The sequence below is a fragment of the Haliotis rufescens genome, unplaced genomic scaffold (genome assembly GCF_023055435.1).
Source record: "Haliotis rufescens isolate VD_foot unplaced genomic scaffold, xgHalRufe1.0.p SCAF_47, whole genome shotgun sequence".
In the NCBI taxonomy this organism is placed as follows: Eukaryota; Metazoa; Mollusca; class Gastropoda; order Lepetellida; family Haliotidae; genus Haliotis; species Haliotis rufescens.
Genome location: NW_025964190.1, coordinates 2,547,599 through 2,575,082, shown reverse-complemented (window position 1 = coordinate 2,575,082; position 27,484 = coordinate 2,547,599). Strand labels below are relative to the sequence as shown.

The window sequence follows — 27,484 nt, the reverse complement described above, 5'->3', positions numbered from 1 at the left end:
TCTGGGATATCATCAACATTCTGGGATATCATCAACATTCTCGGATATCAGCAACATTGTAGGACATCAAGAACATTCTGAAACATCGGCAGCATTCTGGGACATCGGCATCATTCTGGGATATCATCAAAATTCTGACACATTGGCAACATTCTGGGACATCGGCAACATTCTGAAATATCAACAACATCCTGGGACATCGGCAACATTCAAGGATGTAATCAACATTGTAGGACATCAGCAACATTCTGAAATATCAAGAACATCCTGGGACATAGGCTACATTCTGGGATATCATCAACATTCTGGGACATCGGCAACATTCAAGGATATCAGCAACAACCTGGGACATCGGAAACCTTCTGGGATATCATCAACATTCTTGGATAAAATCAACATTGTAGGACATCAGCAACATTCTGAAATATCAAGAACATCCTGGGACATGGGCTACATTCTGGGATATCAGCAACATTCTGGGATATCAGCAACATAGAATGACATCAGCAACATTCTGAAACATCGGCAACATTCTGGGACATCGGCAACATTCTGAAACATCGGCAACATTCTGGGGCATCGGCAACATTCTGAAATATCAAGAACATCCTGGGACATCGGCTACATTCTGGGATATCATCAACATTCTGGGATATCAGCAACATAGAATGACATCAGCAACATTCTGAAACATCGGCAACATTCTGGGACATCGGCAACATTCTGAAATATCAAGAACATCCTGGGACATCGGCTACATTCTGGGACATCAGCAACATTCTTGGATAGCATCAACATTTTCGTATATCATCAACATTCTGGGATATCATCAACATTCTGGGAAATCATCAACATTCTGGGATATCATCAACATTCTGGGATATCATCAACATTCTGGGAAATTATCAACATTCTGGGATATCAGTAACATTGTAGGACATCAGCAACATTCTGAAACATCGGCAGCATTCTGAGACATCAGCACCATCTGAAACATCGGCAACATTCTGGGACATCAACAACATTGTAGGATATCATCAACATTCTAGAAATCGGCAACAGTCTGGAACATCTGCAACATTCTGGGACTTCGGCAACATTCTGGGACATCAGCAACAAATTGGGACATCAACAACATTCTGAGAGTTTTGAATGGGTCAGTGTAGACACCATATGTTCAAAGAAAAAGGTCAACATGTCCGGGTTTATGTAGCACCCGCTATTTACACAACATAAAAGTGATTGTTTGTTGCCTTAATGCCTCAATGCAGAACTTCTGCAATACGATAGAGGCCTGCCAACGATTCTTGACAAGACACTCAAGTGTTAATGGGCCAGACAATCCAGTGCCACGTTTAAGCACGTTTACTGATTTTTTTGAAAATGAAACTAATATGTTTACTTTGAATTACGTGCGCTGCGTCCAAGTACAGATATTAAGCTCCCCAACAACCTGTGCATGCGACTTAATGGATGGTCAGGCTTTGTTGATCTTCGAACCCTACGGCATGTGTCGTTCTTAACTTTCAATACAATCAAGGAAGGCCTTTCGTTACATTCACAGAAAATGTTTGAATACGGATATCAGACCGACAACCAAAACCGATGGCGGTCATCTTGTTTTCCAACAACATCAACAACATTTTTGGACATCAACAACATTCTGGGACATCAACAACATTTTAGGACATCAACAACATTCTGGGACATCAACAACATTTTGTGACATCGGCAACATTCTAGGACATCAACAATATTTTGAGACATTAACATTTTTGGACATCAACAACATTTTGGGACATCAACAACATTCTGGGACATCGGCATCATTCTGGGACTTCGGCAACATCCTGAAATATCAAGAACACCCTGGGACATTGGCAACTTTCTGAGACATCTGAAACATTCTGGGACATCGGCAACATTGTAGGATATCCGAAACATTCTGTGACATCGACAACATTCTGGGATATCAGCAACATTGTAGGACATCAGCAACATTCTGAAACATCGGCAACATTCTGAAATATCAAGAACATCCTGGGACATCGCCTACATTCTGGGACATCAACAACATTTTGGAACATCAACAACATTCTAGGACATCAACAACATTTTGGGACATCAACAACATTCTAGGACATCAATGGCATTCTGGGACATCAATAACATTCTAGGACATCAACAACATTTTGGGAAATCAACAACATTCTAGGACATCAACATTTTGGGACATCAACAACATTCTAGGACATCAATGGCATTCTGGGACATCAATTACATTCTAGGACATCAACAACATTTTGGGAAATCAACAATATTCTAGGACATCAACATTTTGGGACATCAACAACATTCTAGGACATCAACATTTTGGGACATCAACGACATTTTGGGACATCAACAACATTCTAGGACATCAACATTTTGGGACATCAACAACATTTTGGGACATCAACAACATTCTAGGACACCGATGGCATTCTGGGACATCAACAACATTCTAGGACATCAACATTTTGGGACATCAACAACATTCTAGGACATCAACAACATTCTAGGACATCAACAACATTCTGGGACATCAACAACATTCTGGGACATCGCCAACATTCTAGGACATCAACAACATTCTAGGACATCAACAACGTTTTGGGACATCAACACCATTTTGGGACATCAACAACATTCTGGGACATCAACAACATTTTGGGACATCAACAACGTTTTGGGACATCAACAACATTCTAGGACATCAAAAACATTTTGGACATCAACAATATCCGGGCGGTATATATATATATATATAGTCAACGCCAGACAGTAACAAATCTCGATAATTAGCCGAAACAGATTACACCAGGAGTTCGCGATAAGGGTAAGCATGTCCTGGCCGACCGGTAGAAACAGCCACTCAAACATTTTGCAAAACAAAGTAAGTATATGTTACCTGACACCGCATAGCAAACCAGACAATCAAGTGACAATAGAGTTCACTTTATTTGAAATAAAACAATACAATAAAAACACATTTGCAAATCTTTCTTGATACCCTAATGTCTCTTTTAGCCAGGTATTTTCTTGGATAGAACTAATTACGTCAGTCGAAATTTTTAGCGTTGCGTCAATGTTAACTATTATTATAGCTAAAATAGATAGAAATATAAAAAAAAACGCCCGCATGTTATCAGAAATGAGCGGGCCGCTGTAACTTCATAATGCCCTCACATTGCTTGACGACGGGCCATTATCACGCCCGTTGCTAGGTGACGTCACGTTCGATAGTGACGTCATCAGGTTTGTTCTATGACGTTCCATATTTGTAAAAGTGGGTCAGTGACATTCGTGTTGATTGCAGTGAATGGGCCAAAACCGATAATGGTGTTTCTTTTTATTTGATAATAAATTCCATCCATTTTTAGCAATAATATCAGTCACGCTATTTTTCAGGACATTATCATTTACAGAAACCCTCGGTCTTTTTAACTCCCCTCCTTCGTCGGGCAGTTAATGAAAGACCTCGGGCTTCTGCAAATGATAATGCCCTGAAAAAAAGCGTTACCCTTATAGTATTTTAACATGTCGATGTATTGTCACTGAAGCTTTTTTTTGTTTTTTTTACTAACGCCGCACACAGCAATATTCCAGCTATATGACGGCGGTCTGTAAATAATCGAGTCTGGACCAGCCAATCAAGTGATTAATATCATGAGCATCGATCTACGCAATTCAGATCAACCAAGTCAGCGAGCCCGACTACCCGATAGTCGCCTCTTACGAAAAGCATATTCGACCTTTACGCTCTGAAGCATTGTCTAAGTAATTCATCGATGGCGAGATCAATGGTCATATATGATAAGGTACTTTAGATATGAAAACGGGTGGCCCAGTCGTCTAAGGCGCCGCGATTGGCTGTGCAGAGTTGCGTCCCTTGGGCACGCCATAAACCTATGATTGTAAGTTCGAATCCCGGTTCGCTCCGATTATGTTTCTAGGTTTGTCAGCACCACACCCGTGCTCGTGGGTTTCACCGAAGTGGTGAACGTCTGAGACCTGCATCTTTTCGGGCTTTCCTTCCACATTAAGCTGACACGCCGTGATATAACTGTAATACTGTTAACAGCTACGTTTAACCAAACTCACCCACTCACTCATACGACACTCACGTGCCTGCATTCGAAACGGGAACACACGTATCTTAGCATTGACATAAACAAATTACAGTGTTATGCATGACACTATAGAAACAACACTCTCAACCCACACCGCCCCAACTCCAAAGGTTCGTGGGCTTTAAAAAGTGCTAAAGGGCTGTGACCTTTTCGAACACTTTGAATTGACACCCCATGATAACTTAATATTACAGGGCGGTCGGGTAGCCTAGTGGTTTAAGCGTTCACTCGTCACGCCGAAGACCCAGGTTTGATTCCCGACATGAGTACAATGTGTGAAGCCCATTTCTGGTGTCCCCCGCCGTGATATTGCTGCAATATTGCTAAAAGCGGCGTAAAACCATACTCAGTCCCTCAGTCACTTAGTCACTTAATATTACAAGTGAGTGAGTGGGTTTTGTGGACGGGAAGATGGTTGAGTGAGTGGATGAGTGAGTGAGTAATAATTATTCCAGTTATATCACGGCTTGACTTGGGAGGAAAGCCCGCAGTGAAGCGGGTCGTAGACCTGTATCACTGTGGTGAAGCCCACGAGCACAGGTATGGTACTGACAAACCTAGAAAAATAATTCGAAAAAGATTCGAACCCACGATCATAGGTTCCTGGCGTGCAAAGGGACGCAACTGTGCCATGAAATGCGGCGCTGTAGACGATTGTCCCACCCGTTATAACTGAAACAGTGTCAACATAAAACACCATTCGTCCACATGTTTCAATGCCATAGAAAATGCCTAACAAATTACTTCAATTTTCTTACAGGCATGCATACATGTATATTTAATTTTATATTCTCAGGTCCCGATAGAGATTGCAGAGAATATTACGGAGATGAAGGTAGATTGTTTCCTGGATTGGGCAAGTATCTAACGTTTAACCTCTCTCAGTCTTGTCCGTCTGTCACAAGCAATACATGCCTAAGCGTATCACACGCACTGCTATATGCTTCTGTTACCTGATGATCATATTACACACCGCAGCAGTTGCCAGTTTAGACCAACCTTTCTCAGTGAAAATATGTCATGGGCGATGCATGTTTCTGCGTCGAATGCAAACACCTCACGTTCCCCCGATCGTTATAAGTTGTTTGCGTCTAATCAACACTTTATGACGTGGCTTTTGAATGTTCCGTATTGGAGCAATAGTGAGTGAGTGAGTGAGAGTGAGTATGATTTTAAGCCGCTTTTAGCAATATTCCAGCAATATCGCTGCGGGGGACACCAGAAATGGGCTTCACACATTGTACCCGTGTCGGAAATCGAAACCAGGTCTTCGGCGTGACGAGCGAACGCTTTAACCGCTAGGCTACCGGACCGCCCATATTGTTGATTCCGGGCCTTGTTAATCCTACTGCCAGAATCAACACATTCTATTTTTTTCTACGGTTGATCAGGGGGCACGGGTGGCCCAGTCGTCTAAGGCGCCGCGATTCGCTGTGCAGAGTTGCGTCCCTTGGGCACGCCAGAAACCTATGATTGTAAGTTCGAATCCCGGTTCGCCCCGATTATGTTGCTAGGTTTGTCAGCACCATACCCGTGCTCGTGGTAAACGTCTGAGACCTGCATCACTTCGGGCTTTCCTCCCACATTAAGCATACACGCCGTGATATAACTGGAATACTGTTAAAAGCGGCGTTAAACCCAACTCACTCACTCACCCTGATACTTGATTTCTCTATAAGAGGGCCTAATGACCAAGTTGCATCATTTACTTGTTCAAAATGCACGTTCAGATTCAACGGCAATAACGTAACGTCATGATAATGGTTTTGTTTGTAGAGTAATGTCAGAAAATATATATTCAACAGATGAAACGCCTTATAACCAGTGAGAGGCGGCGGGGTAGCCTAGTGGTTAAAGCGTTCGCTCGTCACGCCGAAGACCCGGGTTCGAATCCCGACAAGGGTACAATGAGTGAAGCCCATTTCTGGGGTCCCCCGCCGTGTTATTGCTGGAATATTGCTAAAAGCGGCGTAAACCCATACTCACTCACTCATTCACTCTCTATAAGCAGTGACTGAACTGAACTGAATTTTATTTCGCTCAAGGCTACAATGGGTAGCATGTTGATTGTTAAAAAGAGATCAATATATACACAAACATTGCGGCATTATATCCTGAAAATGGTAACTTCCGTTCTACCACTGTAATTTTCTAGAACTACCTGTACTGCATTGTTCAAATATGAATGATGCTCTTAGTATTGTTTACACAGTTCACACGTTCAATGTCATACAGACCAGCTTGTGATTGATCTGCGCGACAGTTGACAATACGCACCAATTGACTTTCATCAAAATATACATGTATGCTTGAAACACAAAAGACCACCCCAAAGCCTTTGTACGATGAAGGGACATTTTACTCCGGTTTGAGATTACTTAGACCTAATCAATGAGATAACAAATATTTCCAAGGGCGCCCTTCTACAAACAACCTTAGTGCTACGGCTGTCGTAAGTCTATGAATTTCATTATCTGTTTTAGATGCAAGGCTCTGTCTAAACATAGACTTGTTTTCTTGCCAATTGCTTACCAGAAGAAATGGTCTAATTTGTATACATTTAAGAGGTTATTGTACAGTCAAAAAGACAGCGACCTTAAGAACCTATAATTATCGAGATAAATCGATGAAATATTTAAAGCAGTACAAAAACACAAAACAGAAATTATACTACTTTAAGTTTAAATGCTTATTCTTTTGTACTCTTTTGTACCACCACCGGTGGTTTTGAGAGAAATAAACTGTTTCTGTTTCTGTTAACGTATCTGAGTTACGCTCAGCTTAGCGCTAATTAAGATCACTTTGTGAAACGGCAACCAGGATCGAAGAAGTTGGTACTGAATTTGCAACAATGATCTTTACGAAGGCTAGTACAATGCATGGCATCAAAACATGGGGAAAAGAAAAAGGACATATTTTTCCTCGCGGCTACGCCACTCTAGAAAATATCTCCTTTCCCCCCGTCACTCGGTGAGAGAAACATGATATTTCTCTCGACACATGAACTATCCTCGATGTCTTAACTGTCCTTTTTAGAGGGGCGGTGGGGTAGCATAGTGGTTAAAGCGTTTGCTCGTCACGCCGAAGACCCGGGTTCGATTCCCGACATGGGTACAATGTGCGAAGCCCCTTTCTGGTGTCCCCCGCCGTGATATTGCTTGAATATTGCTAAAAGCGACGTAAAACCAAAATCACTCACTCGCTCACATTTTTAGGATAAAGTAATTCTTATTTGTATCAACGGGCCTGTGCGATAGCCAACTGGCCCATCTTTTCTGAAACAGCATAAACTGATTTCCTGTGGTTATTGAAATTGTGTTGCCTCCTTTATTTAGAACATGTTTAACGATGATAATTCGGCTTCAATTCAGATGCGTTCTTCTACTCACCCACCGCCGTGATATTGCTGGAATATTGCTGAAAGCGGCGTAAAACCATACTCACTCACTCACTCATCTACTCACCCACTTACACACCTATATTACTTACAGTAAACTACGATTAAAACAAACTCAAAGGGGCGGCCAATTTTAGTTCGTTCTAACCGTAGTTCGTTATAAGCAGACATACAGCATATATACAGCCAATGGCCGGGACCAAAAAAATAATTCGTTATAACCGTCAGTTCGTTATAAGCGTGTTCTTTATAACCGTAGTTTACTGTACTTATTTCTTCCGGAAAAACTCGTATATAAAAAAAGAGTCCTGGCACTCAGACTGTTAATTTGTCAATAATTGTCTTATGACGTTTATTTCAAGATTTTAAAGGATACTGTTCAGATTAGGATGAATGTAAATCTTTGCTAATGCACAAAGGTTGGATTTATTGATAGTTTTATGACTTTTTTTTCACTGTCATTTTCATAATAGAAACAGACTTTTCACGCAATGGGGCAATATAGTGTGAATTAATAGATAAATATTCAACATTATTCCTGTTCATCGCGGTTCTTAGTCCCATTAAAAGGAAATGAAGCAAGAATATGTCACATGAATTCGTGATCAAGGAAAAAGCTAAATCTTAATGTGTATCACACGATTTAGATAAAAACAGTTTCTTCTCAATACGAACAACAACGAAACCAATGATGATCTATCGCCTCTATCGCGATCTATGTAATCAGTTTCGGGATGGGGTATTCTCTGGCGTTGACTTTTTTAATATACCGATCTAACATAACGACGAACTGTAGTGAAAGGTACGATGTTTAAATCGAACATAACACCAACTGTAGCAAAACGAATTACATAAATAAGTCGAATATAACGACCGTCTGTACTGAATCTAAGTATATTTAAGTCGAATAAAACTACTAACTGCAGAAAAAAGATTAAAATTATGTCGAATATGACTAACTGTAGTGGAATGGACAACATTCAAGTCAAACATCACGACCAACCGTACTTAAGCGAACTACACCTTAGTCGAATACAACGACTAAATGTAGTGACACGAAAACAATACACCCCCACACTGGTTTTATTCGAAAACAGGATAATATAGAGTTACAAATACTGTCACCAAGTGGCGAATCTAATGTATCAAAACACAATAGCTCTGCTAAGTATTCCCCGTCATTGTTGAATTGAACCATTTATTAAAAAGCCGGCTTCTTTCATAAGCACATACTCATGACATGGAGTAACCGTACAATCAACTCGTTATGAATATGGAACGTTTATTATTATTATTATTATTATTATTATTATTATTATTATTATTATTATTATTATTTACAGATTAAAATAAAAAATGCAGCAAAGAGGGTTTGGGTGATCCTGGCACAGTCAGGCTGGTTAGGCTCATCATCAGCTCAGGGCCCTTGCCCCCTCTACACGCAGCCCAGACAGCGAATGGGACTTCTCCCAGGAAGCGCTGCCTAGTCAAACCCACCCAGAACTTTTAGGAGAATGCGAAGACTCCCCAACAATGCAGCCTTCTGCATTACCCAGATTGTCAGAAGGGCTGTATTGCTGGCAGCAAACCCGGGTACTCTCCCAATGCCAGTCAACAGATTGGGAGGTACCAAACCTAAGGCACCGAGAACAATGGGGAGTACAACTTGGTACTTGGGATGATGCGTGACATTTCGAAAGCGAGGTCGCATATTTGCCATGTTTTTCCTCAATCTTGTCAATCACATTAGTGTCAAAGGGGACAGAAAATACAATGATATGAATGATTTTCCATGACGCCCTCAACATATTTTGGGTCGTACCATGGAAGGACCTCTGTGTCAAAACCGCAAGCATGGCGAAGACGGTATTACATGTACAATGATCGAGCCACTTAATCATGTCGCTTAAGAGACTGTGTTTGTGCCAAAGCTGGGCATCCACTGACAATGTGATGGACAGTCTCGTTAAATTCAATGCAATTGATTATATTTACCTTTTCACACTGACAGACGTCTCTTAAGGTGTCAAATTCTGATTGTTGTATGTCAGTGACGACTCATTACTCTTTCAAAGCGTGTCCACGCCATCCACACACGGAATTGGTTAGACATGAGACACGTTGTGAATTGTGAACCTTTAGTGACACCAATGAGTCCATTAAGTATTTGATAGGTATTTAGACGTTAAAAGAACATAATTACATGACGCTTTTTATGGTTAGCAACTTCTTTTATTCTTTGTCACGACGTTTCAGAGCTAATTCTTTCTATTTCGCCGGGTGAATGAGTCCACGATTGAGATGAACCAACATATACTGTGCCAGCTTTGATGCGATACAATTGTACTCGCTAAGCCAATACAACACAATACAACACATTGGGTTCAAAATTCGATAATGAATGCAATAACCAATGTGCCTTAAAATTTGGTTTATTTCCTTAAAACAAGTATTGGTTCGAAAAATCCATGCTAGTCAAAAGAGTCGACTTAAATGAGGGTCAGTTGATTACAATGTGTGATCTTTGATCTTTCTGTCAGACACTCCTGGGTCTGACCAACCACGATTGGTCTGTTAAAGTTTGAATGCTGTAATGATTATGTTCGCGTCTTTGTTCAAGAGAACACTTGATTTGCCTTGGCATGTGTTTGTAACGGGTGCCACCGGTGGGGCAAGATGTTTTCGCCAGCACCTGGTATCATCTCTATTTCTGAATGATTCATAGACACATGCTCTAGATATGTAGTAGTCTGAATTGTACAAGGGTCTGCTTTCAGTGAGACGCTTGTGATTATGGAAAGAGGTTTTTTTTCAAAGCGCACTCACTCACTCCTCACAGCAGTACTACGTCTATGGACGTATATTTATTTCAACAGGTATCGTATTGAGCCATGGCGTGGCGTACTGAGCAGCTATACATTATGAACCAATGTCTGGGACAGCGTGACAGCAGGTGCTCGTAAGCAGACGGGGGATATTTTGTGTCTCCGACCGCATTTGAATTCATAGGGGACATTGAGCCATGTGCATTAATGGCTCGTCGAGGCCATGTAGGTAATTTTTTCAACAATGTTCGTGATTCACTGAAAGCAATTTCTCGCTAACGACAAGAATGTGACGTGACTCGTAAACACAGATTTAAAATGTTTAAATCTCGAAGAAAAACGGGAATAGACGAGAAGAAAAGCAACGGAAGAAGGACATGATTTATTTGTTGCTTTCGCTGTTTGCGATATTTTCTTTAAGGGACATAAATCTGTGCACGTGAACGTGTTGCAAGTAATAAAAATATTAATTGAAAATAATTCTCCGGGTTGCGAACTAAACACGTATAATTCACAGCGGATCTTATGAATGTTATGCAGTGTAATGATCATCAAGGGAATGCATCAGAGGAACAAGCAATCCCTTGTACTGAAATATCCGGACACAACCGAGAAGGATTCTCACACAGCACCCGCGGCAATACCACTCCGAGGATGGGACCCGTGAAGATCCGGGGTAGAATAGGTCTTCAGCAACCTATGCTTGCCGTGAAAGGCGACATTGCTTGTCGTAAGAAGCGACTAACGGGATCGGGTGGTCAGGCTCGCTGACTTGGTTGACGCATGTCATCGATCCAAATTGCGTGGATCGATGCTCATGATGTCAATCACTGGTTTGTCTGGTCCAGACTCGATTATTTACAGAGCGCCGTCATATAGCTGGAATATTGCTGAGTGCGGCGTTAAACAACAACCAACCAACCTAGGATGGTTGTAATGAAAGCATTATAGGTGTGTCCTAAAATCCCACATTGCTGGCATTTAAACATCAATGGTATTGATCACATAATTCCAATGATCAAATGCCAGAGAATAACCATCGAGAATTATCTATCGATACAGATTCCATAGGGCGTAAATTGCAAAAGCGTTATGAAAATATTTAAATGTGAATAGATAACTGAAAAGTGTTCACGAAGGGGTAAACCATGTCCTGCTCTACCGGCAGCACCCGCCACTCACACTAAAAGGCAATTATTTTTTTTGCGTAACGCCGCCCAGCAACTCTTCCGCCATTCGACAGCGGCATACAGACGTAAGATTTCTTATGATTATGAAAATGTTTTTGTCGCTTTTATTTGAAATGCTGGAATTCCTCAAAGATAACATTAATGTGACATTAGGGGATTAGACATGAAGGCAAGAGGTAGGGCCAATCACTGATCTGGTTCTTTATGCATAGGAATCTGATATTCTGCTCGGATTGACACAATCAAAACAAGGGAATTTGGCACTAAGTTTGACGTAATCTTCAGGTATATCGTTGATCTGAACTCGTTCCGTGATGGTCAAATAGCTAATCCCCTTCACTGATGTACTCACCTATACTAGACATAAAAAAGGACAGTGAAAGAATCCGCCTCAACGGTTTCATATTTAGATCGACACATAAAGATTCATACACAAAACCACATAAGAAGGAGGGTGACTTTCCAAGAGTTAACTTTCAGTTCACGTCGAGACATTTTCCATCACCCCCAGTCGTTGGTGTCTACATTTCTAAACGTTTCACGTACACACATACCCATATGATATATCGGAATCCTACATTGGACTCTTATGGTAATGGACAGGATTTTTTTGCTGTTATTTATAGGAGCGCCATCTCGTGTTACCAGTACTTGTCAGGTATTCACGATGTGTCGGATATCTCATCGTAATTAATACTTATTACCTCCTAACGACAGTTCCTCATTATTATGACTCAGTGAGACTGAAAAAAGCGTCATAGACGTGATTTAAACAGTCTCGGGTCTTTTGGGAATGCATTGGTCACGGGTGCTAGTGAAGGTCACCTCCCAAGATCACTATGTAATGTGCGTAGTGCCATCTTGGGAAATTAGACCAGAGCGAGGTTTCAACAATAAAATAGTGCTCAGCCCTATTATTCTGACTAACACGGGCTAAATAAATGTTGATTTTCTATTATTTACCGTTAGTGCAGAGATAACAAAGTTATACATTTTTAAAGGACATACCATTTTCTACTCGCATGTATGTACAACGCGATGTATTACTCTATATGTATTTGATTCGTAATTGACGATCGAACCAGTCTAGCGGTAGTACTGCAGTTCTGTAATCTTTGCTAATTGGAATAAATGTACCAATCTTTCGCAGCCTTCAAATTGATGTGACATGGCCTTATTAAATGCAGTAACAAGGTCGAAATGTGCCGATTATGCTTATTCCAGCAATGCTAATTGAGCATCCACAGACAGGATCTGTGACAGCTGTGCTATTAATTAAACAGCAGGCCTTGTCTAGGAAGCCTTAAAATATGTCTTTATGTCCAAATAACATCTGCAGAGATTATTCAAATTGTCCCGTAAATAAATACTTAAATAAATAAAATGGGTAAAACATATTTGTATATCGTGAAATTGAGCCATATGCTCGATTTATGGAAACAGAACAGAAAATCGGTTAAACACATAAAAACGATAACGATTCAACTTGTAAAGAATGGTTATGTATGTCCAAAAGTACAGATCATGAAATATTCTGAGGGTATGGGTGGTGCCGGCCTGGTATTTTTCTTATAAACAGAATAGTACAGCACGTAGCATACATTTTGAATATTTGTGGTGTAACCCTTGAACAGTTTCCTTTCTAATTACCCCTTCCATCAGAATTCGGTCGGCTCTTACTATGATGCTTTAAAGTATGGCTATGATGAAGTATGGAGCACGTTGAAGAATTGATATGTTGAAATATGGAGTGTGTTGAAGTATGCAGTGTGTTGAAGTATGGATATGTTGAAGTATGCAGTGTGTTGAATTATGGATATGTTGAAGCTTTGAGTGTGTTGAAGTATGGAGTGTGTTGAAGTATGGAGTGTGTTGAAGTATGGATATGTTGAAGTATGGAGTGTGTTGAAGTATGGAGTGTGTTGAAGCATGAAGTGTGTTGAAGTATGGAGTGTGTTAAAATATGGTTATGTTGAGGTATGGAGTGTGTTGAGGTATGGAGTGTGTTGAAGCATGGAGTGTGTTGAAGTATGGAGTGTGTTGAAGTATGGAGTGTGTTGAAGTTTGGAGTGTGTTGAAGCATGGAGTGTGTTGAAGTATGGAGTGTGTTGAAGCATGGAGTGTGTTGAAGTGAGTGAGTTGGGCTTATCGCCGCTTTTAACAGTATTCCAGTTATATCATGGCGTGTCAGCTTAATGGGGGAGGAAAGCCCGAAGTGATGCAGGTCTCAGACGTTTACCACTTCGGTTAAACCCACGGGCACGCGTATGGTGCTGACAAACCTAGAAACATAATCGGGGCGAAACGGGATTCGAACCCACGATCATAGGTTTCTAGCGTGCCCAAGGGACGCAACTCTGCACAGCGAATCGCGCGCCTTAGACGACTTGGCCACCCGTGCCCCCCAGTGTGTTGAAGTATGCAGTGTGTTGAAGTATGGAGTGTGTTAAAGTATGGAGTGTGTTGAAGTATGGATATGTTGAAGCTTCGGGTGTGTTGAAGTATGGATATGTTGAAGCTATGAGTGTGTTGAAGTATGGAGTGTGTTGAAGTATGGATATGTTGAAGCCTGAGTGTGTTGAAGTATGGATATGTTGAAGCATGGAGCGTGTTGAAGCATGGAGTGTGTTGAAGTATGCAGTGTGTTGACGTATTGATAATTGTTAGTAATTGTGTATGTCGAAGAATTGACTATTATTAATTGACGACTTTTAAATTGAAACAATAAGTTAACCCAGAAACCTATACACAAAAGAATTTAGTGTAAAACCAACAAATAACAACAAAATAAAAGCAATTGTATTATTAAAGTAACTACATTTACAAACTAATAACAATTACTGCAAAGTAATTACAGTGACTGTACACAAAAGAGTGGCAGTACAAAAATCAATGGCAGTACAATTACAACGGCATAACATATAATGGCAGTTGTAGTGGTAATCAAGTCAGTGATAATAATATTCACCTAGCAGCAACAGAGGACAAGGTTGTAAAATAGTCCTAGGCTGGATATTCAGGGTGAAATATATGATCTTCACCACACAAACGATGTTCTTGATGTAATGTGAGATGAGAGAGGCATGCGTTTGCCCGCTTCTAAATACCTTCTAGAAAGTACCAGAAGATTCCAGATTACACTCAACTCCAACTGCCACAACTGCTTACAGTAAATAGTCTTACATTCCTAACAACTAATTATTGTTAAAACACTGTGTTATGAAGTTCTACTGAATATTAACAGAAACAACGTCATATATTTGCAACATTGTTTAACAATAAATTACACTGTCATATATCAGTATGTTGATGTACGGTGTAATTTGAACTGATGGACATGCTGAAGTATTGAGTATGTTTAGTTATTGAGTATGTTGGAGTATTGAGGTTTTCGGGTGTATCGAATTATAGAGTACTATACCTGTAAATTTCATTTGAAACCGAACACGATACCATGAGGTTTCAAATTTGACAACAATGCGGTAACCACATAGGCAAATATTCTGTGAGCATTATTCCAACTGACATCGGTGGCACGATACTACGAATCGAATACTGAAACTAACTATTTCTTTATGGACATAATGATGTCCTTATAAGAAGATAAGGGGGGCACGGGTGGCCCAGTCGTGTGTTCGAATCCCGGTTCGCCCCGATGATGTTACTAGCTTTGTCAGCACCATACCCGTACTCGTGTATTTCACCGAAGTGGTAAACGTCTGAGACCTGCATCACTTCGGGCTTTCCTCCCACATTAAGCTGACACGCCGTGCTATAACTGTAATACTGTTAAAAGTGGCGTTAAACCAAACTCACTCACGCAAACTGACATCCCTGGAGGAAACTGAAGCAGTCTTTGAAATGTATTATTCTTAAATACACACCATTTTCATGACGACATGAAGTTCTGTGGATGTGAAGCATTATGACGTGTTAGACATCACAGTACGTAACAGCGTAGCACCAAACGTCAAGCAGCGTTGATGTTACTGAATTTTACAATATATTCTTTAAGTATTTGTTTGTCATGTTTTCCGCCTGGAATATATTACCGCACTTGCTGTGACTAATGCCGTATCGATAGCACATTATTTAGGAAACAGTAAAAAACTAAGACCATCTTTTGAAATGATCAAATGTCGGTTTTGCAAACGAAGTGTTTCTAAGTAAATATTTGCTTTCGCGGTAATGCGGTCATCTTCAAGATCATGGTCTAACGTAGATTAGATACCTTTGACGGACCAATCAGAAAGTAGGATAATAACATGTCATTGTAGAATGATTATTAACCTAGTAGGTTCGCCCCCCGGAGTAGAGACCAAATCCAAGAATCGACCTAATGTAAGTCAAGTAACATGCATGTGACGTTAAATAATATAGGCGTCAGGACACTTGTTAAGTCTCTGCTTCAAAAAACTGAGCTGTGAAAGGAGTATTCAAAACACAATCATTTCGAAGACATGCAGCAGGCCCAGGGACCTCGGCTGCCCCTTCCATCCTCGCAATATCACATATAGTTCCATCATATTATTCCCAGTCACGCCCCGATACTGTACACCATGAATTGCCATTACCAGAGCCTGCAGGATACGTCTGTTCTTTCACCTCCTGTGTCATCGCACAGTGAAGAAAATAGCTTAAAAATAATCACCGCGTCCCACAAAACGCATCAGGGTCACATGAAACGTTATGTGCCGATGTCTCACCAGGCTTCTGAGTAACGGTGCTCTTTGGTTGGTGTGTCCATGCTGTTACTCTTACGTGCAAATAATGACAAAGCTGCGATATCTGTCGGCCTGTTTACAACACCACGCGTCAACGACATTATAAAAGAGTCAAGAGAAGCTAAGAAAAACGATTCATGTTTCCTTTTTCGGAATTTCTTTGAATTTGATTAACCACGTCTTGAGGGAACTGTTAACGATTTTGATTCCCGTCTCATATTGTTTAACAAATGTTCGTAAAGAGAACATTTATATAACAAGAAGGATGAAGACAGAGTGTCCAGACTCTCAAATGCCACACACATGTCGCTGGTACATCCAGACATACTGCGTCGAACCTTATGTTCCATTATCGGTGAGTAACTGTAAGAAGCCAATTGTATCTTGATCAAACGTCTGTGGCGAGTCCTACCGGTCGCGCATCCCTTGCTTTCCATTTTCGCGAATACCTTGTGTCACCATTAATTATTAGTGTTCCATGCAATTTGCTCCGCTATTTTGATAGTTTCGCCCCGTGGAATCTGTTTCGGTAGCTATTCGAAACCTATTATTCCTTGATGTTGGTATTTTGAATGTATGATACTTTTAAAGTTTTGGGAAGCACATATGAAATTTGCTAACCGGTACATTATATCGTGTGTTCTTAAATCTAGTGACCACATACAGTTAACTATGGTTATAACGAACACGCTTATAACGAACTGACCGATATAACGAACGTATTTTTTAGTCCCGGCCATTTGTTGTATATATGCTTATAACGAACTACGGTTATAACGAACTAAAATTAGTGGTCTCTTTGAGTTCGTTATAACCGTACTTTGACATTCAGTGAGGCGGTATCGGGGCATATCGGAATTGTTTTTAACAATACTTTGTTTACCGAAAACACTGAAAAAAGTCATCTTAAACACAAACCATATTGTTTACTTGAGGTACGGAAAAGGACGATGGGCTCGTTGTAAATGGTTTGCCTGAGAGTGAAAGTCTAGATGTTGTGAGTAAGAACGCTCAAAAACCAATTCCTGGCAACAAGCTTTAACGTGAAGGCTTCCCCACCGCCAATGTGTTTATGAATTTTATAGTGACAAAAAATATGTCTGAGGCAATTCCCTATTAAGTATCATGTTTTTTCTTCAGGTGAACATTTGACTTGCCTTTGCATGTGTTTATGCGGGTTCCACCAGCAATGTAGGAGATTCTCACCGTTTCGCAAACACATGGTATCATCACTTTTTAATTTGATTCACGTGCTTATGATTTCGTTGGAACAGTACTCTATGGCAGATATTTCTTAAGAAAGTGGAACATTGCACTCTCGGCAGTAAGAGAATACAAAGCGTGAACGCTAGAGAATAATCAGTCTCGATTACCTGCCGAAACAGATCCCAATGGGCGCAAAGGGCAAAGTATTGATGAAAATTAAATGAATGTATCAGAGCAAATAAGTTATGAAACCAGGTGTACGCAAAAGACACAAGCACGTCCCGCTCTATCCTTCAGTCGTAGATGAGCCTGTACGTGCAGCACCGCAAAATAAACTGGGCGTCAACGTTCTGCTGGTTTAGAAAGTTCCGAGGCAGTCTTGCAGTATGGGGCCTGGCATTGTCGTGTTAATACAATGTCCCCTGCTGTTGGTTTTGTAAGAACGGAAGCACAATTGGCTGCAACACTTGGTCTCTGTACTGCACAGCGTTCAGGTTTCCCTGTATAATCACCAAATCAGTCTTCTGATCTCCACAAATACCACCCCACACCATGACACCTCCCCCGCCGAATGGATGGACCTCTGCGTCGATAAATCGTTCTCTGTCGTTTTTCGAAACAAGATAAACCGACTTTCATCAGTAAAGAGCACTCGACGCTAATTTCTCACTTGCCAGCGTCGAACCTGCATCGCCCATCGCAGTCTCAGGCGTCGATGTTGAGCAGTCAGTAACATTCCTCGGAAAGGACGATACGCTCGGATTCCAGCAGCACGAAGTCGTCGTAGTATCGTACGTTGGCTAATGGGATGTCCCAACGCTGTTGCTGCCGTCGTCGTCGCCGTTACGAATCTGTTTCGCGGGTTAATGAGCCGTATCTGACCGTCTTCCAGTGGTGTTGTCACTCGGGGGCGTCCGGTTCTAGGCCTGCCCTGTGTCCTCCCTGTGTGCCTGTACCGTTGAATCAGCCTGGCTACTGTCAGTGGTGTACATCTAAACCTTCTGGCAATTTGGACCTGTGACGCCCCCATTTCGTCCATACCGATGGCTTTCTCTCTCTGCTCCTGTGACAGTCGTGGCATTTCTTTTGTGTGCTTTCATCACGTGTGGTTATACCCTGCAGACGAACGCATTTATACAGCTAACATGCACGTGCAGTTTATGCCATAGGCGGAAAACCTGTTTCACCATTGTTTTGTCACTGCACGAGCGCCGTCAAAGGTGGCGCGTTCGGGTGAGTTGTTTTTTGGTACCTGTTCCTCGGCAGTCATATTCCCAATACCCACTTTCCACTAGTTATCGCTGTTTTAGGGAAATTACAAATTGCCAACCTGTACTTTCTTTGCCGCTTAGTTTATTCAATTTTCATGAATCGTGCTTGTAGCAAACCGTACATGAACACTCGGATGAACACATTTATCGCAAAATAAATAAAGCCAAAATGTGCGAGAAAATAAATAATTTATATGCATTTGGACAATTGAAACAAACGTGAAAATATTTTGTATCAGATCACGCGTACAAGAACAGATGATCATATGTTTTGTGTATGTATAAAAGATATAATACCATGACCAATATCGATCCACAGACTCTCTACTTTATCAGTGCCAATACTTGCATTAGAATTACCTCCCTTGTTTGCTCTCTAGTCCGTGAGATCGTGATGTAATAAAAGAGACCGCATGGTTTTTCACCCGCCATTGACTTGGGTTAGTTATTGCACTAAATGTATACGCCAGTGTAAACGTAACAATATGCTTATCAAGTTTGGTTATTTAGTTTACATTTAATGACTTTGTTACCTAAAATCCTCATATTCCTTATCTAACATCAGTGATATTCTGTTCCAATGAATTATGAAACATCGGGTGCCAGCACATATTTATGAAAGTTCGCCAAACGTGATTCGTTGCAATTGAAGCTAACGTCAATATGGCCTTCCCTTTCATGTATAGTTTAGTTTATTACCAAGCAATAGATCCGCAGAAGACATCATCGTAACAAATCAAACGATGTCGCCTGAGGAAACATTGCTTTACTGACAACGCATTGGTCGATTGACATTTATGTGTTATCCTATACTGTACATCGTGATTCTAGTTTAAAGAAGTGGCTATATTGGACCATAAAAATAAAAATATGTCTATTTGATGAGTTGAAGGGACGCGCAGAAAACAGTTTTGTTCGTAATTCCATCACAGTTCCATCAGCAAGCGAGGCGGCGACAATCGTTTCAGTCGAATTTAAGAATGTATATGCTCTTGCAAAGAGATCAGGGTGCACAGTGTTCATTTCAACATGGTATAAAAATGTTAACGTGATATTCAAATTAATAGATTGTTTTATTACTACTTAAGAACGAGAGTGGATAATATATTGGTTGTCATTATCACATATACATGAATTATCCTTCGATGAGCCTAGGAACCTTTCTTGCGCTCATCAACTGATAATTTTTTATTTTGAAGTTTACACGAAATACGGCTTTTCCATTGGACGAGAGGTCGGTCACATGACCGCGAAATTGACGTTCATAAGTGTATGAACGACACAATTTGACGTTCATACGTTTTTCACGAGACAGTGTTCTTGAAATGACGTAAACACTGACGGACTACTTCCACATTCCTGGGGAAACCCCTGGGAATTCCCAAGCACGAACGCATGCATAAGCGTTCTTTCTGATCATTTAGAACCTTTATTCTTGGTCTCAGCGTTTCAGTATACATTGAGAAATGTCAGAGAGCGTGACTGCATAATTGTTCACGAATATCCTCGCTACGGCCCATCCTTATGAACAAACGAAGAAATGCACATCTAAACTATCGTAGTATCGACTCGATCCGTGCCTAGGCTGACATTGACCGTCCCAAGCAATCTATGAATTTACCTTTGTGTCTCTTTGACGCATCTTTATTCACCTTTCAATGATCGGCCAGTTGATCAATGATGACTAACACATGTAACCGCCACAGGTTCATTAACAACTTCGGAAATCTCTCCCGTCACGTTTATCGTGTCGGCCATTTGACGTCTTGTACTTGATGTAAATGTATTACGACGCGCTGTCATTGTGACTGCCTTACTGAGGTAGTTCTTTACAGACCTTTCTCATCTAATGAGGATATGATTTGAATACATGTGCTGCGTAAGATGTTTCTGAAGAGCAAGTTGTGCATCCATACGCCCATGTCACCTCTCTTTTTGAGGAACTATTTTACTCCGCGATATAGCTGGTTGTTGTATGACTGTCAGTGTAAACATGAAGTCACACGTACTAAATAAAAATGTTTTTAGATCTTGGCCTACATCCTTTGAGGTAAGAAATTGTGATAAAAAATTTATAAGAATTGACTTTCACTTTGTGTGAGTTCATTGGAGTATGTTCATAGAGTGAGGGCCAAACAGTTTGGCCCTCACACTATGAAGGTTCATACTCCAATGAACTCACACAAAGTGAAGGTCAATTCTTAAGTGTGTCTGATTCATGCACCTATGTCACTTTAAACAACACGGTTGTCATAAGCCGCAGGACACGGGGTCCGCGATACTCTGTGTAATATTGTGTCCGGAACAGTGTTCGAAATTGACATCGGCCCATGGGCCCGAGGCCGACAGGTTTGTACTCGGGCTGATAGTTCACCGGCTCTTACGGCCTGCAGTTTATTCAAGTCATTATGTATTAATAATTATTTAAGTAATGTGATATACATAACTTCATATGCGTAAACAGTAGGATTAGACCTTTCAAATGGTGTATTAGATGTACCAGCGACGATGTTTCACAAGCTGATAATTTCCTGATAAATGTAGGCTTCAGACAGACAGACAGACAGACAGACAGACAGTTTATACAGTATGCAAGGCCATATGGCCCATAGTAGAGTTCGGTTTTAACAGATACATAAACATCAAGCATAATATATAAACATAGTCTAAATACATGTTTCAAATTATCATTATACAATGCTAAAGATTTGATAACTACTTCATTGGTCGAATTCAACAAATTGATCATTAATTGATTGTCTTTGTGTGTAATATCTAAATTAGGTAGAAACTTTAATCTCAACGTTTTATATTTTTCACACATAAAAAACCCCGTGAAACTCGTCTTCAAACTCCTGGTTGGTACAGTGAAAACATATACAATTTCTTAAATGAATATCCTTGGCTCTACGAAACCTATTGACAAGGAAGTTATGGAGAGATGTTCTAAATTTACAAAGAGCTCTCAACTGAGTTTTATCTTGTAATATGCATAAATATTTTCATTGCTGTAGCAATGATTTAATACTAGCATAATGGTTGAGAAAGTTGATGCCAGTTTTGCTGAAGTATGTCTAATAATCTTTGTTAAATCTATGTAAAAATAGTTATAAATAGTTTTTTCATTACCAGTGTCTTGTGAGATCCATACAAAGGAAAATCCAGTATGAAATAATATGCTTCTTACACCAGGCACCCAATTCGTTTTCCCTTCACCATCTAATTGTTTGAGGGTTTTGTAACATTGGAATTGGTACCTGAGAGCTTCCTTTTTAAATAATTATATCCAATATTTAACAACACGCAGCTGGCTATGTACACGTATACTACAGCGGCCAGTTTCACCAACAAATGCCTTATTTAAAGCATATTTACCCATTCATAACAACTGCTTAAATTCAAAGTGTGAACTTTCTCAATGGACACAAAATACTTAATGCCCCATATTCCCGAGCCGCACAACAAAATTGGTAGAATTTTACCATTAAATAACGCATTTGCTGCGGAAAATGAGATATATTTGTTTTCCTTGGATAATTTATAAACAGGAAACATTGCCTTAGATGCCTGTAGCGCTAAGGTCTTACAAACCTTGGACCAATTTAATCTTGAGGACATTAATAGTCCTAAATACTTAGAATAACTTGCAATTTTTAAATGTTTAATTATCATACATGTATATCAAATTTTCATGCTTCGATACAATTCCACCATTTCTAAAATCAATAACATTGGTTTTCTCAAGGTTTACTTCTAAACCCCACTTAATACAAAAGGACTTCAATACATTAGGTTGTTTCTGCAAGCCTATCACATAGCATAACACTCTAGAGCAACATCATCCGCAAACAGCAATAACATAATATCTATAATATCTTGCGTCACAAACACACCGTGATGACATTCTTTGTAAATTTCAGAAACAAGTTCGTTTATAAAAAGATGAATAAGACTGGTCTTAAGATGCAACCTTGACGAACACCACTGGAAGTAGTAAAACAAGGAGTACCCGAGTCAGTTTTAATACACGATTTGACTGAGGAATACATATTCTTAAGAACTAGTGACAGTTTTCCACGACAACCTTTTGTGATCAATAGGTACAGCAGTTTTTTTCTATCAATGTAATCAAAAGATTTGCGAAAATAAACAAAGGCGCAATAAAAACGACCTCTAGGTTTACATAAATATTTGGAGCAAAGTGACTGTAGAACAAAGATATTGTCAACTGTAGCGTACCAAGAGCGAAACCCTGCTAGGCTTCAGATATATCATTTACTTCAAGCCAAATTCTAAGTCGTTGTTTAACAGCAAATGCAAATAGTTTCCCCATGACATTCAAAACAGATATACCTCTGTAATTGTTTGATTGACTGACATTTCCTGATTTGTATAAAGACATTATCATTCCAATATTCCATGCATCGGGGAAAATACCTATATGAAGGATGTATTTTAATAAAGGCAACATATATGGTATTAGAAAATCTCCTGATATTTTGTAAAAATCTGGTGGGACTCCATCAACGCCTGACGCTTTACCATTTTAAAGACTTTGTAATGCTTCCCTCACTTCTTGTTCTGAGATTACAATTCTTCCGTGAATGAGAGCATTACATTCATCACATATATGAGTACCTGAGAAATCCGATTTTAATAGATCAAATTCTGTTTAGGCCGTGATGCACATCGGATTCAATAAATGCTGAAAATAGGAAATCCATACATGAGTTATAGAACTGTCTGGTGATTTTTTACGTAACGACAATGTCAGTGAGCTTGATAACTGCTGCGTGAAGGTTATCCTTCAAATTGACTGCAAGCACATTAAACATTTCCTCACTTAACGTCATGCCGAGATTGATTTGGTAGGAAACAACTAGATCAGGAGGAAGTCTATATTTTGGTACAGGGGTTAATGAGGCAGATGCAGTATTGACATCATTGTTTTGTTGAAAAGAACAAGGAGTAAGATCTTAGAAGTGACCGACAATAGGCAAGTGATCTGAGTCGGCTCGTTCAACCACTGACGTATCTGTAATAGATTTAAATACACTCGATGAAACAATAAAATAATCTACAGTACTACTTCCTGTGTGAGAAATAAAAGATTACCTGGACTATCTGATTTTGTCCTACCATTAACGATGTGAACCCCACGTAACTTACACAAATCAATTAAGGCTCTATCGTGGTTATTAATATGAAAATCACTGACACATCGTTGTTGATAAAATTCATCTGAAGTGTGTTCTTTATCATTAGGTAGATTATCTATCTCAACATCTATCAAATAATCAAATTTCTGACCAGTCCTTGCATTAAAACCTCCACATAGGATGAGCTTACACAAGTCACCATTATCATGGATAATATGTATTAACTGACGTTTAAACTTGTCTACACCACTGCCCTCCTCATGAGCATAATCAAGAGAGCCCTCATGGTGTATGAGAACAAATATAGGCTCCATCTCTCACCATCACCACCGAATCTGTGGCAGTAAAAGCTTCTGGTTGACTGATTGTGTTTTGTAGTTCATATTACAAGAGTATGTCTCCCTGCTCCTACTCTTCCTCATTAATTTGGTGCTTCGTGACACAACTGAAATACTCTTCACAGCGGGGCTAAACCCTTCTCACTCATTCGGTAATATTTACAGCAAATGCTTTTGTTTCAAATCGCTGTATTGTAAATTTCGTAATGAATTAAAATCAGTCCACTGTCAAAGGCGTTTATTGTATCAAAGGCCATCGGCCAATATACAAGTTCAGATAAATACAGTGGGTGAGAATTTACAGATTGGGAGATACAACAAAAATTATATAAATATAACATTCATTTAACAATCGGTGATAATCATGAGGACTTTCTAGGGTGAGGTAATTAAAATTATGAATTTCCACTCAACATGTTTTTTCGTAGTTCCATCCCATGTTTAACAAATAAAGACAGTTCAAACATTACGTACGGCGATCGCTTTTTCTTTACAGGCTATAGATTTTTCGCCTTCATCTTCATCAACACCATAGATAATGATATTATCTCTTCGGCTAAACAACTCGAGTTTATCAAGTTCAACATCAATTTGCGAAAGTTTGTCATTTATGATATCCACTGTCTCAGCAACCGCATCGACGTCAGATTGCATTACGTGGTTCTCAGCTTCAATTTTCTTCATGTCTGTCATGGATTACTTTTAAAAGCTGTGATTATTTGGTAAGGATAGTCAGCAAGTCTGCAAGTGAGACTTTGGGATAGTACAATTTTATAATATTAAGCAGTTTTCAATGCTAAAACTATGTCTTTATGGATATAATGATGTTCTTATATAGAGGCTTCCTTCAGCAAATATTTATCGAGGCTGAAAAGGCCGCCTGAATCCTTAAACAACATTATTATAAAATAGCACAAATATATTTTGCCTGTGCTGTTTTGCATGTGTTATCCACTTTCGGGCTTTGTTTCAGAAATTAATCATGTTTACGCATCTCCGTGCTAAGGTTAACGTGCTCACGTAATTAAATCTTTCTTTAGATAAAGTTTTAACAAGATTCAGAACTTTTAAGTGCTCATTCATGGTTGTGTTCCGAGATCGGAAAGTGGATGTTTCTTGTAAAAATCTTATAAAATAACGAATGTTCTTTGGAAATGTTGGATTGAGAAAACAGTCACAAGACGTATTGTTTCAAAGCCAACTTTTCCGGGTTTATAAAACTATTTCACAGCGTTTGATGCGGCACATGCGAAAAATATACAAGGGATATATAGTTCTATGGATACAACTTCTGTATTGCAATGACTGACTATATAGTATCTCACAAACCACCAGACACCTCTAGAATAATACTTCGAACGAGATTAGAGTGAGCGAGTTCAGGTCCTGGTCCATCAAAACCTTGGCAAGGGATACCAGACATTGTACCCCTTGTGGGGAATCGAACCTGGGCCTTTGGCGTGAGGAGCGAAAAGTTTTATCACAAGGCTATCCCACCGTCCCAAACTACTCAAGACATACTGAGTCTGCTCAAATAGGCTACCGAGGGCTTGATGCTGGTGACGATCAGAGTCATCATATTTAAAGGCGGAGCTCTTCCCAGTACGAAACAGAAAACACCCTGCGAACCCATTACACCGGACAGTTTCATCCCTCATGAAAGTAACGGATAAACAACTGTCCAGATAAACGAGTCATCATTCCAACCCGAAATCGTTCGGACTGAAGTGTTTCCGGATTTTCGAGAGAAATAAAAAAATATATTTTGGCTGATTTAACACCCCAAAAAGACAGTGTCCAAAGTCATACTTAAAATCTCCCCCCCCAAAAAAAATATTTTGGTTGATTTAACCAAAAAAATGGACAGTGTCCAAAGTCATACTTAAAATCTCCCATATGGACTCCGGATAGGAATAGGCCCCCATTTTCTCGTGTTGTCATAGGAGGTGAGGTGAGGTGAAATTGGGTTTAACGTCGCATCCAAGATTATTGCACTTATATAGCGACGTGCATGCACGTGTATGTGTGTGTGTGGCTGCTTGTACTAGTCCGGACTGATGCCGATTTATAGTGCTAGCTCACTGAGATACCATGCCGCAGTTTAACATGAATACCCCACTCAGACACAGTATACTGACTCCGAGCCGACCAGTCCTTGTTTTAGCCCCTTAATGCCGAGCGCCAGACAGGGTAACAACAAGTACAATCTTTTAACGTCTTTTTGTATGACGCGGCCGGGGATCGAACTCTGGACCTTCCGCTCTCCGGGCGGACGCTCTACCACAAGACCACGGAGGCGGTCTGTTGTCATAGGAGTGACCAGTGGGCAGTAGGTGGTTACAATGGCAGACCCCCTGGCGTCTCTGCTATTGGGCATATCAGTGCAAGACCCTTCACAGGCTACCGTCGTTGAGACACTGCCGACTGCGGCGTAAAACAAGTGACACTACACACGTTGGGATTCCTGGTATGAATAAAGAACAACTTACGCTTGTCGGGAGAGACCTCTAAATGGATTATTAGGAGGTTAGGCTCGGTTACTTGATTGCATGTCATCGTATCCCAATTACGTGGATAGATGTTCATGATATCAATCACTGGGTCGTCTTTGTCCATACTCGATTAACTAAATATAGCTAGAAATATTGCTGAGTGTAGCATTAAACAACAAACAAACAAACACTGACTCACTACTAAAATATATGAGTACCAGTTAAAAGTAGAACCTTTTTTGCAACGTAAACTGGCCCGTATTTGAAGAAATGGTGTACATTTGGAAATAAGAAGACTGACAGAAACAGGCGAGATATCAGGAATGAACTGAAGATAACGCCTCATTTTGACTGGTACTAGACGCTATAACGAGGAAGGGCTCCCGCGGTATAGTGAGGTAGTGTAAGCATGCCGACAGCGCTGGTATTGATCTGTAAGTGTGTGGGTTCTGTGACCAGTCAATTGCAGCAGAATAACCACGGAGACAGGGCGGTTGGCAAAACTCTGCATTACTCCTATAATACAGGTAGGAATGTATCTGTATTTACCTTAAAGAAATTATACTTAAACATGTACATGTAAAACAATGCACCCTTATAGTGACAGGGCGGAACTGTGACTTCATGAATAACATTGTTTCTTCATCCAGAAACCAACTTTAGCTTAGTTCAATAGTATCAAAAAGGGCGACAAAGCATTTCAATTATCA

The 27,484-nt window shown here is 40.1% G+C and overlaps 1 protein-coding gene and 1 long non-coding RNA gene across 2 annotated transcripts in view; both read left to right on the top strand.

The window, feature by feature from the left end:
* LOC124119400 overlaps positions 1-5,028 on the top strand; it is a 56,592-nt gene extending 51,564 nt beyond the window's left edge. Inside the window, exon 4 of the long non-coding RNA XR_006858639.2 lies at positions 4,969-5,028. This is a non-coding gene — a long non-coding RNA (uncharacterized LOC124119400). The remainder of the gene's footprint in view (positions 1-4,968) is intronic.
* Positions 5,029-27,245: 22,217 nt separating this feature from the next.
* LOC124119398 (G-protein coupled receptor 183-A-like) overlaps positions 27,246-27,484 on the top strand; it is a 38,288-nt gene continuing 38,049 nt past the window's right edge. Inside the window, exon 1 of the mRNA XM_046481890.2 lies at positions 27,246-27,301. The gene's annotated coding sequence lies outside the window, so the exon portion shown is untranslated. The remainder of the gene's footprint in view (positions 27,302-27,484) is intronic.